At 43.0% G+C, this 12,167-nt stretch overlaps 1 protein-coding gene across 3 annotated transcripts in view; it reads right to left on the bottom strand.

Annotated features, from left to right (window-relative positions):
* Window positions 1-10,340, bottom strand: part of AMOT (angiomotin) — a 61,131-nt gene extending 50,791 nt beyond the window's left edge. For all 3 annotated transcript variants that reach the window (XM_015248827.3, XM_015248828.3, XM_006215426.4), the window contains exons 1-2: window positions 9,927-10,340; window positions 1,718-1,795 (exon numbers count right to left, since the gene is read on the bottom strand). The gene's annotated coding sequence lies outside the window, so the exon portion shown is untranslated. The remainder of the gene's footprint in view (window positions 1-1,717; window positions 1,796-9,926) is intronic.
* Between the last annotated feature and the right edge of the window lie 1,827 nt (window positions 10,341-12,167).

Below are 12,167 nucleotides of genomic sequence, written 5' to 3'. Positions count from 1 at the left end.
TGTTTTCAGACAACTTACTAAAAAAAAAATAAAACTAACAAAACACCAAAGCCCCATGAAATCTCTCCTTCATTTAATGAAAAGTTCTCCTGCTCCCATTTTTCCACCAGGCCAGAGCAGGACTCCTGGGAGGGAAAGAAGCCAAGAGAAGCAGTGTAGTATCCCAGTGGCTTGCGAAATGGCAGAGTGGAATGTGGGCTCCCCTGTGAGTCCAGCTTGCATGCACTTGCCCCAAATTGCCACCCGGCCAAGAAGCTTATTAGTAAAAGCATCAGGTGGGTGAGAACAGGTTCATGGCCTGTAATGGCTTATATCATGTTTCATTTTTGCCCTTGGAAAGATCTGATAGTCAGCTCGAAGACATTCAGTTCTAGTGACCCAACCTGCTACATTCTGAGCATTCAATTTGTTAATTTTCAGATACCAATCTTCAATACATTTTAAAGGGTATTTTGCTGAATAGAGCTGAGCATACATAACCAATGAGCTTGTGTGTGTACCACTATTTTCAGCCACAGTTAAGGAGGCACATTTAAGGTCAGCCTTGTTTAATATTATATGACTAACTGGCACCTGTCTTAAATGGTCAATGTGTTATAGACAGAGGTTTATTTGCAGATCCAACCATAAAAGTCATCCAGTCCCAAGGCAGGGGAGGCAACTGGCCAGAGATGCTCCTGGCTTAGCAAAAGCAGACACAACAAGCATTTCTTTCCTTGGCTGCTTAGTCAGAACTCTCAGAAGGGGCAGTTCCACTTTCTACCTTCTCCTTGGAGAATTTTCCCTAATCCTTCTCCACCTTCCCCCTGCCTCCAGCTCTGCTCAATATAGAAAATTAATTCTCTCACCTTAGTCTTCCTACTGGACTTTGGACACATCTTTATTACAACATTTTGTCATATCATATTTTCCACAAACATTTATTGATCACTTACTATAGCTAGGCACTCCATTGGCCCTAGGGCAGATGAAAAAGAAATAAAAATAGTCTAGTCCTCAAGGAGCTCCCAGTGAAGCAGAGGGGGCATAATCCAATGGGAAGCCAGAAGTATGAGTAGGTAGCTCTGGCACCAGAGAAGACCCTGCCAAAATCCCTGGGCCACCTGAGCAAAGCTTCCCAGAGGAAAAAACCTACCAGCTGAGTAGGAGACAAGGAATCTGATAACCAATGCTGGGGAAGTTGGGAAGGGAGGAGACAAAGCTAGGTTGAGATAGGTCTTTGGGAGTCATTAGCATATGGATAACTGCTAAGATCAAAGAGTGGGCTGGATCACACAGAGTAGGAGCAGAACAGAACCAAGGATGAAATTAAGGAGAGACCCCTGAAAAAAAGTTATCATTCAAGGGTCAGATAGTTTGCAAGTGTGGGAGAGAGAGAAATTCCTTTATTTACTGCACAGCTTTCCCCCAATATACTTTCAATCTAGACCTTGTAGTACCAGGGACAGAAGTTCCCAGTTGCAATGCATAGAGAAGAAAAGTTAATTATTATCTTTTATGCTTCTAAGAACTCAAGCAGAAATCACCGCTTGAGCCAGAAATGGAACTTGCTAGACTGCAAGGTCTTAGAGGGCAACATCTAAAATATTAACTGGTACATAAAACATGCTTATAATTGCATACTGAGTAAATAACTTCCCAAAGACTTTGCTAGAGGCAACAAAAAAGAAGAAAAGGAATGAAAGCCATAGAATAGCAACAACAGTAATATTATTACCTTTAGTTTCTCAGCCTTTCTTCTAAGGAGACAAAAGCTCTTTCACTTCTGTTATCTTATTTGTCCTTCTCAGCAGCTCTGTGAGGAAATAAAGGCCGATGTGATTAATTCCATTTTACAACTGGAGAAGCTTAAGTCCAGGACAGATAGCTAATGATAATTAGTTTGACCAAGGTTTCACTGTGGCTAACTGGTCGGGCCAGGATCAGAACCCAAGTCTTGTGACTTCCTGTCCTGTGCTGGGTTACTAGACACAAACCTCTACAGAACTGACTCTCCAGTTAGGAAGAGGTCTGTTCATTGGAGAGATTCATTAGGAAAGCAAATTCCCTCGGGACTCCAACAGTCTCTTGAGAAAGCCAGTGCACTGCGCCTATAAGAAAATAGCTAAGACGTATTCCCCAGACCCACACTGGAATGGCTCAATGTCATTCACAGTCGTGCCCCACTAACATAACTGTGAGCTCCCTGTTTTGTTGTACCCCTTTAAAAGGGAGCCCCATCTGCCTTCAGTCTGGTTTTTGTGTCTGAGTGGGGCTCAGGTGCTGACTGCAGGTGTGGCATCCAGCAGGTGCATGGACCAGAGCCAGCGTTTCATATCTTCATACCAAAGGGCTTGAGTCACTCGCCAAAGGCAGCCACTCCTCCTCCCTCTGACTTGCAAGCCCCAGGAACCTGTCTTGACTGAGTTGCCAGTGGAAAACTAAATCTAGACCCTATCTTCTTAGGAAGGGCTAGGGTGAAATCAGTGAAACTACAAATCAGATAACCCAGCCAACTTCCCCACTCACTCTCCAGAGCTAGCGCAGGCATATGCTGCGGGAGTAGCATCAGCGAACGTAGGTACAGAATGACCATCCCCTACTAGTAATGGGGAAAAGGAGGACCACAGCAGACCCATAATACATATTTAGCTACAGAGCACCAATTCTATTGCAAATGGCCCTCAGGGGCAAATATTCATTTCCCTAAATAAGATGGAGTACAGTAGAAAGAACATGCTAGAAGTCCTGCACTCTGATTCCCATCATAACCACTCTCCTTCAGGCTGCCAAGGGAGAACCACTTAACCTAGTCACAAAAGGTACCCAGGTCAGAAAAGTCATCACATTGTCCTAATGGAAGCTTGAGAGCCTGAGGCAGACAGAATGTTCTAGGGTGTAAAGGGGGGGTCACCAAAATTTTCTTAGCTCCAAAAGTTGTTTGCTTTAAAAAAAAAAAAGCTATTTGCCTCCCTTAAAGACACACCCCCACAAAGAGTAACTATAGAAGAAAAAAACCTAAATGTTACCTTAGTAAAATGGTTTATTGTCATTTGTCATATTTTTCCAATTCATATGGGAAACTCAAATTAATAAGCTTTGGTTCACAGCCCGTGATCCAGAAAGTAAAACTGACTACTAAACTAAAATGTGATCACTGTATATAAACAGTGAAACAAAAATCTGAACTGAAAACCTAAATGTAATGAAGAGGAAATTACATTTCTCTAAAATAGGCAATCTAAATAATTTTCCCCATCTGGGATTTTTATCTTAGTTTGCTATCACATGGAAAAGAATGTCATTAATTCAATGCAAATCCATGCCCCTTAAAAACAACCAAAATGAGTAAGTGATGTACTAATTAGCTTCCTAATGGGGGAGGTTTTAATTGAACCATTCTATAACAACCTTCATCGAAGTTTCCAGGGCAACTTCATAAAAGGATGTCAAACCTGGCCCATATTTTTATCCCCTTAAAAATAATTCTCAATGCATAGAAACACAGAAAGCTCATTTCTCTTCAATGCTGTTAACACTCAGGCCACTACATTTTCTGATGTCAGCAATCTCCTTCCCACAAATATTCCAAGTATGCACCACCGTCATTCTCCTTTCAATTATGTGGTTTCTCTGCTCCTTTGCTGATTGAGTCCAGGCCTCTCGGATAATGAGAAGCATGTGCAGGGAAAATATGCTCTTAAAAAACACATACATCAGTTTCATCTGCATGATGAAGAGGGGGGAAGATCATTTGTCCATATCAAAAGGATCAAAATGTGAAGTTTGTTATGGGATATATAAAGGGAAAAAAAAAAGATCAGCATCAATGCCTAAAGTGGGGGGGGGGCAGTTATTGTGATCTGAAGCAACACCAATCAGAATAAAGGAGACCTCCCCCTCTCCCCAGTCCACCCTTTCTAGCTTGGCCACATTTATATTTAATGTTATCTTAATGTTGCTTTGGGGGGTATTTAGGTTCTGACATACACATGGAAATGAGCCACGAATTGTACGGCAAGCATAAATATTCCATCATTAATAAAAACCAGCTGTGTATAAAACACTACAATGGCTGGGTTTCAGTTACTGGCTATCATCAGTATGTGTCACAAGCAAATATTACTCAAAACTTTCTCCTTAAAACACACACACACAAGCAGAAATATTCTTTACTCTTTTTAATCTTTTGGAAGAACTTTGAAAAACTCACTGATCTCTATGGTACATTCCAACTAATGCCTCTTTTTGAAGCTATTTTTCATCACTGCAGCAGATGCTAGAGTCCTTTTATTAGAATTTCAGCTTACTACATAGAATGAAAATGTTTAATTTTTTTTTTATTCAAAGCCAAGAGGGTCAATAACATAAATGTTGGGACAATCAATTATAGTAAGGCAATGAGGCACCAAAGGGCACTGTATGTTGAGAGCAAAGCTCATTAAGAGTGAGCACCTGCTCAGGACCCTATAATAAGTTTTCTCGGCCATCATGCAGACACCTTTCATCCAATGACCTCAAAGCATGTGCGCCCAATATGAAGCATGCCTAAACACCTCTGTGAAATATTAATATCCTTGCTTCCCAGAAGGATAACTGAAGCTCAGAGCAGCTAATTCATTTACCCTTGGTCACATGGCAAGTCAGAAAGGGTTGGGCAGAGAAACCCAGAGCTTGGCTTCAAGTCTCGCAGTCTAATGATATTTCGTGAAGTCGGGGCAATAGTGAAGCGACAGAACAAACATCAAGGGCAGCTTATAGAGTTTTTTTAAAAAGTAAACATTTTTTGAAAAATTACCTTAGGAGATGTTAGCAAATCTATCTGCATTTTCCCCATGAACACATATCATAAAAAAATGTTCCTGGTTGGGGGAGAGTATAGCTCCGTGGTAGAGGGCACGCTTAGCATGCCTGGGGTCATGGGTTCGATCCTCAGTACCTCTGTTAAATAATAATAATAATACCTAAGTACCTCCCCTCAAAAACAAACAAACAAGTTCCTGTACTTAACTTGGTACCCTCTAGGTACTAAAAACCCATACTTCACTTTCTTATCCTCGATAACAAAATTTAATCCAACTTATGAAGAGCCATAGGTTTTCAGGAATGACTCCTTCCAAAGTCAGAGATCATATGTATATTATAGAATACAAACTTGTGGTTGCCAAGGGGGCCGGGGGTGTGTGGGAAGGGACAGACTGGGATTTCAAAATGTAGAATAGATAAACAGGATTATACTGTATAGCACAGGGAAATATAAAAAAAAAGTGACAATGAATATATGTATGTTCATGTATAACTGAAAAATTGTGCTCTACACTGGAATTTGACACAACATTGTAAAATGACCATTACTCAATAAAAAATGTTAAAAAAAAAAAGAGAGAGATCATATGTATATTATACCTGCGCTAGCAAAGGAAAATTAAAGGACCGTGTAACTGAACTTCCACTATATGATAAAGCCTCAGATGAAGAGGTCATTCTGCTACACCTACATGTCTTTTACTTAATTGTCTAAAGTCCTTAGTTCCCTTAGAATTTTAAAATTCTAATTTAAACACATTATTTTCAAAGCTATAAAAAAAAATCTGTGCTTTCCTGCTTTTTCTTTCCTGTTCGGGAGATTTCATAGTCTACCCAAATTTGTTCTTTCTTGATGGGATATCGTAATACAGTGATTTAAGAATCATTGCTGATGATTTAAACAAAGGAAACAGTGAACCCTAGTTTTCTTTTTACTTAAAAAGAATGGGGAAGGGTAACAGGAGGTCAAAGGAGTAGAATTAACAGCCTTGCTGGATACATGAACACCCCTAAATTACAGAAATGGCTTAGGGATTACTTATTAAATCTGTTCATTTCCCCCGGCAGTGGAGGAACAAATGTATGTGATTCCTCATGCATACTCAGTTAGGTTCTGACTTCATTCTTCCGCCTAGGTTTACAAAGCTGAGTCTTAGGTGAGGTCTATGTTTTTTTTTTAATTTAAAAGCAACATGTTACATTTCTGTGACCATCACTCCGTAAAATTCATATAAGTACAGAAACAAGGACTTGAAAGGAACTAGGAAAAATGAAAGCAGGTGATCTGTTAGGATGATGGGATTCTGGATGAAGTTTTGGGCAGGGTCTTAGCTTTTTAATTTGATATGTTGTTAAAAGACAAAACACAATGCACTTACATTGATATGTACTTACAGGTTTGTTGTTTTTTTTTTTACATTCAGGTGACTACATGATTGTATTCCTAACAGCTGTTGCAACTCATTCTAGTAGGAATCATTCACATTCACACCAGAAACCGAGGCCAAGGAAAAGAACTATAAATTTTGGAGAGCTGTTTCTCAAAATCACCCTGTCCAACCCCTCAACAATTTACAGAGGAGGAAACTTGCTAAGGGTGATAAACTGAGTTAGAGTTGTGCCCAGAGCCCAGGTTCCTCTCACCAACAGGCTCACTAGGAAAGTGTATTGTGGTATCTTTGATTAAAAATGACATCAATTGCTATCATTTTCAATAGCCTTGCTAGATACATGAACAGAATACCAGAAAAAAAAAATCTGGATCCTTGGGTTATTCAAATACAATAACTGGAATTTAAACCATTTACCTCTATGGGATAGAGTCCTATCCTTTGACTTACCAAAATCCATGAAGTCTGATTTATTTGCAGAAAGTCATACTAGCTCTCTTCTACAAGAGGATGTAGGTTGGGGCTAAACGTGGCCAGCATTATCACAAGCCAGAATGATTTAGACAATTAACTCCATGCCATGTAACAAAAAGATTTCAAAGGCCAAATAATGGCCTCACTTAATTCAAGCAATAATCATTACAGCAAAATTCTAATGACTTCCTTTATGCAATAAATATGTTTCCGAGTAGTCCTAGTTATAGTCAGTTTTTATATATCAAGTCATAGTTCAAAGGCACTAACCAGGAAAGCTAGTTCTTTCAAAGAAACCTGTAGTGGATTCTTTTTTAAAGGAAATGACCTCCTATTTTCCTTCTTTTTCCTTTTTTCTCTAGTTCAGATTTTGTGTGTTGTATGTGGAAGGGGAGACTTCCCTCCTTTCTCTGTGTTAAAAGGGGTCAGGAGCCCACCATGGAGGAGAGTAATGCAGTAGGGGCAGCTTGTTTAATACCCCCTTAGTTCCTGGGACCAAATTCTAACCTTTGACTCGGGGGTGGGACCCTAGATTTTGGACCAAAGTCCACAAAAGGCAGCAAGGAACGAAGAAGCAAGCAAGACTAAAGACAACACAACATAGTAAACCACCAACAAAAATTCCTGGGGACAGGAAATCAATGGAGCACAATTCTAAACAAATTGGTTTAGTCCCAAGCTAATTAACTTGTCAAGCAGATCTCCAAACCCACTGAATCCATGGGGGAAAGCGGTGATGTAATAGGAGATTTGGGAACATTTACCCATTTACCATCCGAAAAGGCTCAGCCACGACCACACACACCTCTCTCCACTCCTTTCAGTGGGTTTAAGCTGGGCTTATTGGGTGCAAAGGACAATTTCTTCCAGACAGTCCCTAAGAATAGACTGTTCTCATGCATTCCAAATGCTCAGTCTCCATGGAGGAGGCTACCTGGACACAAACATTTCTCAAGAGGGAATATATCCTCTACACCTCCTCATTGGTAATACCCCCCCACCCCAACAAAACAAAACAATTTCTAACCATCTGGAGAACTTTGGGGCACATTTTTTGGGGCGAAAGAAAAGAAAACCTTAAGAGGGGAGTAGGAGAGTGTGAGAAACTCCTCTTGTCTCCAAATGGAAAAAAGGCCTTAAAAAGCTGGATCAAAGGAAGAAAGGGGGATGGGGGAGAAGGGCTGCTTAATTACAAAGACACCCTTTTAAAGAAGGCGAAGGCCCTGGGAGAGGGCTTTTAGGAGAGGCACAGAAGCAGATGTACCCACTTAGAATTCTGGCACTCAATGGGACCTCAAGGTCATAGCATCCATCCCTCTGCTTTCTGAATAGACTGTTCTTAAGGCATTCAAGAAAGAGACATTCGTTCTTTACAAGACTTCAGAAAAAGCAACTCCACAAAATGCCTTGGTAATGCATTAGTCTTATAAATCCTACTTCGTAAACCAGAAATGAGATTTCAATTTCCAAATCTAAAACAGTATTGAATATGAATTTTAAAATTCCCTTCTAAAATTTTTCAAATAGGTAAACAGATCTACAATGTTCATGTAAAAGTTACTCTACATATAACCATGGTCAGAGGTTTACTTCATATCTAGACTATGAAGTAAGAAAAAGCATTTTCAATTTTACAGAGCCACAGACTTTTCCAAAGAAAGAAGTATCTTAAAATGAAGTATGATGTAGTGCCAGAAAGTGTCTGTAAATGACACCAGATAAACCCATACAGAATAGCTGGAACCTGAGTTATCATCTGTAAATAGATGCAACTACTCTACAACCACCTGGCTATTAAAATGTCCCAGGCCAGTTATAAAATGTAGTTTGGTCGGGCCAACTTTTCCTTCCCAGCTGATCTGAAATATGATAGCCTTTAAAATTGTCACCCTGTAACGTTCCTTCTCTCCTTCCTGCTTTCTTTTCCCCCATTAAAATCAACCAATGAAATTAGGTAAAAAATATAAGTAAATAATTTGTTTCCAAATAAGCAACGGGTTGGGAATATCTTAATAGGTCTTTGAACATGACCATTCTTCTAAGTTTGCCATGCTTGCCCAACTGGAGATAGGTGGGAGATGGGTGAAGATTTATCCTGCATCCAAAATGGTATTTCAAGCTATTCTTAGCAAGTAAATGAGGGTACTGAAAGGTCTAACTGAGAAAGCTTCACAAAGACTGGCCTGAGAAAGGACTTTTCACAAAGCTTAGTTCAAGGAGACTTAAATACCCTTAGCCCTCTATTATTGAAGATTATGGTGACTAATTATCTTCCTCTCTGAATGGGAGAAGAGGGTTATATTTTAAAAAGTTTTAATCTGCCTCCCAACTTCCACTCTTCATAGGGGTAGGGGAGAAGAGGGAGGAGGAAGGAAAACTAAATTAGACACTCCAAGGTGTCAGAAAATTCTTCCTAAAATACACGCTAGAGATTGGAAATGGTGTTTCTCACAAATTGTACCCTTCCTCTATCATTTAATTCTATTCAGTCCCTTGCTGCAAATTATTATTGTATTATTAGTAGTAGCAATTGACCAGGGACTGCTTACAGTCTACAAAGACTGTCACTTTCCCCCTCACTTTTCCTTCTCTTCATTTTCATACACTGGTAAGTCCATCCTGCTGTTGAAGCACCAACGTACAGTGACCCAGGCTCAGGACCCTCAGGACACCTGTATGATCAGCAAAGCTAGCTACTAACATCCATAAAGCAGATAAGGGGCAACCCCTTCCTCACGACCACACACACACACACACACACACACACACACACAAACACACACACACGCCTAAAAGAGTGTAACGTTGTAGATTACTCCAGACTAAGACTTCAAGAACTCACGGCCCCCCGGGGAGGGTAGTGTGAACCACCACCCCAACCCGAAGCATTTAGGAGTTAACGCATCTAACAATGAGAGAAGCACGGACATTCCTGATGAGCTAAACTAGACCTCAAGTTCCCTCCGGTCTTTAATTCCTTTTGTGCTTCATTACCTAGAGACCTACAAGGACCCCAGGAGGCAAGAAAGTAAAAGTACCCTCGAGTAGTGGTACCCACTAGCATCTCCGTAGGACGAGAAAGGAGCGCATACTCTTTAACCTATTTAACTTGCTGCACATCCCGGAAAACTCACGGCCAGCTGTAGAGAAAGTAGAACGCACAGGCATCCCCACACGCATCTAGATCGATTCACTCACGCCGAGGGCACGATCAAGTTCATGCCACCATGGATTCCTGCCCCAGTTCCCCAGGAAAAGTAACCATGCGTCTCCTACCCCCGAAGGCAACGAAGAAGGTGACGACTCTGCTCTCTCTAGTGGCTTCGGTCCCGGGCCGGAGGCCAGGGATGGGCAGGAGGGAAGCCCCAACTCCCGGCTGCTCCCCTCCTTGCTGCTCCGTCCGGGCTCTCCTTGGTGGCAGTGGACAGGCAGGATACCGGGCCGGAGGGTGGAGCAGCGGATGGTCGGAGGCGAGACAGACTGGAGGTGGGGGTAGAGGGGGCGGTGAGCACTAAGAGAAGATGAGGCGAAAGAGAGCGGAGATGGAGGAATAAATCAGGGGTCTACCAGCTTGGGCAGCCAGAAAGCTCCTCGGAAGGAAGGGGCGTGACTGCGATGAAGGCAGCTCCTGGGCAAAGGATGGGAGGTAGGGGAGGGGGACGAATGGGTGGCTTTTCTTCTTGCGGTGAGCGGCTAGGACCGCCCAGGAGCGGGGGGGTGGGGCGGTGAACTAGGGAGTGGGGCGGAGTAAAGGGCGGGGAAAGAAGGGAGGGAGCCGGCCAGGACCCCGGGGTGGGGTGGGGGCGGAAGAGAGGCGGGGTCAGGGGGCGGGGAAGTTTCAAACAATTGAACGGCGGGGTCCGGCCGCTCCCGCGAAAGCTGGGGCCCGCACTCTCGTTCTCTCACTAACGTGGCACGAATCGGGTACACTATCCCTGAGAGTCTACGCAAGGATTGGCTGAGAGGAAGGAAAGGGTTTTGCAAAGACTCCAATAATAATGTACGGCAACAGCGGAGCGGAGTCGCGTGGGAGATCCAGTGCAGCTCCCCGCCCCACAGCAGGAGGAAGAAAAACAAACAGAAATGCTGAAAAGCAGCTTCTTGCAAAGCTTGCTGAAAATAATGCAGGAAGGAGCAGCGCTCCTGCGTTTTCCTTCCCCTCTTGCTTCCTATGACCAGCAGGCCCCCACCCAGGTCGCAACACTGAGACACCGTCCTTTCTTCCACCGCTCTCCCTAGCCAACCCCTTCCTCCCCTCCGCAACCCTGCGTCCCCGCCCCGCCTCCGGCGGCGGGCCGCGCTGGCGGCCGGGGCGGCGTGGGCGGGGCTCTGCGGAGCCTCCGCCTCTTGGGCGGGCTGGGAGGGCCGGCCTGGGCGGAGCCTGTCCCGAGGAGTAAATCCCGCCCACCTCTCTTTGGCAGCCGCCGGTTGGCGATTCCTGGCCTAGGGTTCGCTTGCGATTGGTCACTTGCGTCGTCGATCCGATCCTTTTGTCCCACCCTCAAAATTAATAAAACTAAACAAGAGGCTATTGTCTAGCTCTCGGTTCTCCCCGAGCTGAGAAAAGAAAGATGCGACGCTTGGTTTCTCAGTCCCCTAAGAGAGTGCGACAGTGTGCCGGCCGGCTCCAGTACACCTTTATGGCACTGAACGGCCCTCTGGGAATAGGTAACTTTTCTTCCTCCTCAATTCATTAGGCCAAGAGGGAGGAAAAAAGTTCATGAGTGTCAATGTGGTGTTCATAGTTCCTGGCTGTGAAAAACTGATATTGCTTGAAGAACACAGAGGGTTGAGAATGGAATCTGGGACAATGAAACTCGACCATTTTATGACCAGGAAACGAAAGCACACACACACAAAAATAGCAGAATAACATGGAATTTGGAACGAAAGGAAGAACTCATTTTGGGCGCACTCAAGCACTTACTAGCTAGTTGTGTGTGTGTGACTTCGGTTAAGTCGCTTAACTTCCTGTCTGTAAATTAAGGCTGTAAGACATGCTCTATTAACTTAATGGCACTGGTTTATGGAAATAAAGTGAATTGTGTGTGAAATCTCTGTAAACCACAAAGCACTCCACACATGTATGTGTTCCTCATTGTGTCGGTCACATGGTGGAGATTCTCATATGTATTTGAGAATCAAAAATTCTGCTCATCTGTTTTAAGCATTCTCAGCCAAGGTGTGTAGGTTTTGTGACTTTATTTTAAAAAGTCAACTCTTTTCCTACCGTTTTGGGGGTGGATATGAAGGTGGCTCCCTGCAGTTAGAATAATAAATCACTCTTTTTCTAACCGGGGTAGGTGAGATTTCTTTTTTCAACTGTTCTGCAGTGGTGCCACGACCTGAATCTATTGTGGTGCTGGTACTGAAAGCAGAAATCATGCTGTGTGTCTCCAAAGAGAACTTGAGAAAACAAATAGGAGGGAACATTTACCATGGAAACCACCATTCTCTACAGATCCATATTTCCTAGAAAACACTACGAGGAGGAAGCGAGTCTAAATGTAAGGCCTT

The sequence above is a fragment of the Vicugna pacos genome, chromosome X (assembly GCF_048564905.1).
Source record: "Vicugna pacos chromosome X, VicPac4, whole genome shotgun sequence".
Lineage (NCBI taxonomy): Eukaryota > Metazoa > Chordata > Mammalia > Artiodactyla > Camelidae > Vicugna > Vicugna pacos.
The sequence above is the reverse complement of the archived record's forward strand: the minus strand, read 5'-3'. Positions and strand labels throughout refer to the sequence as shown.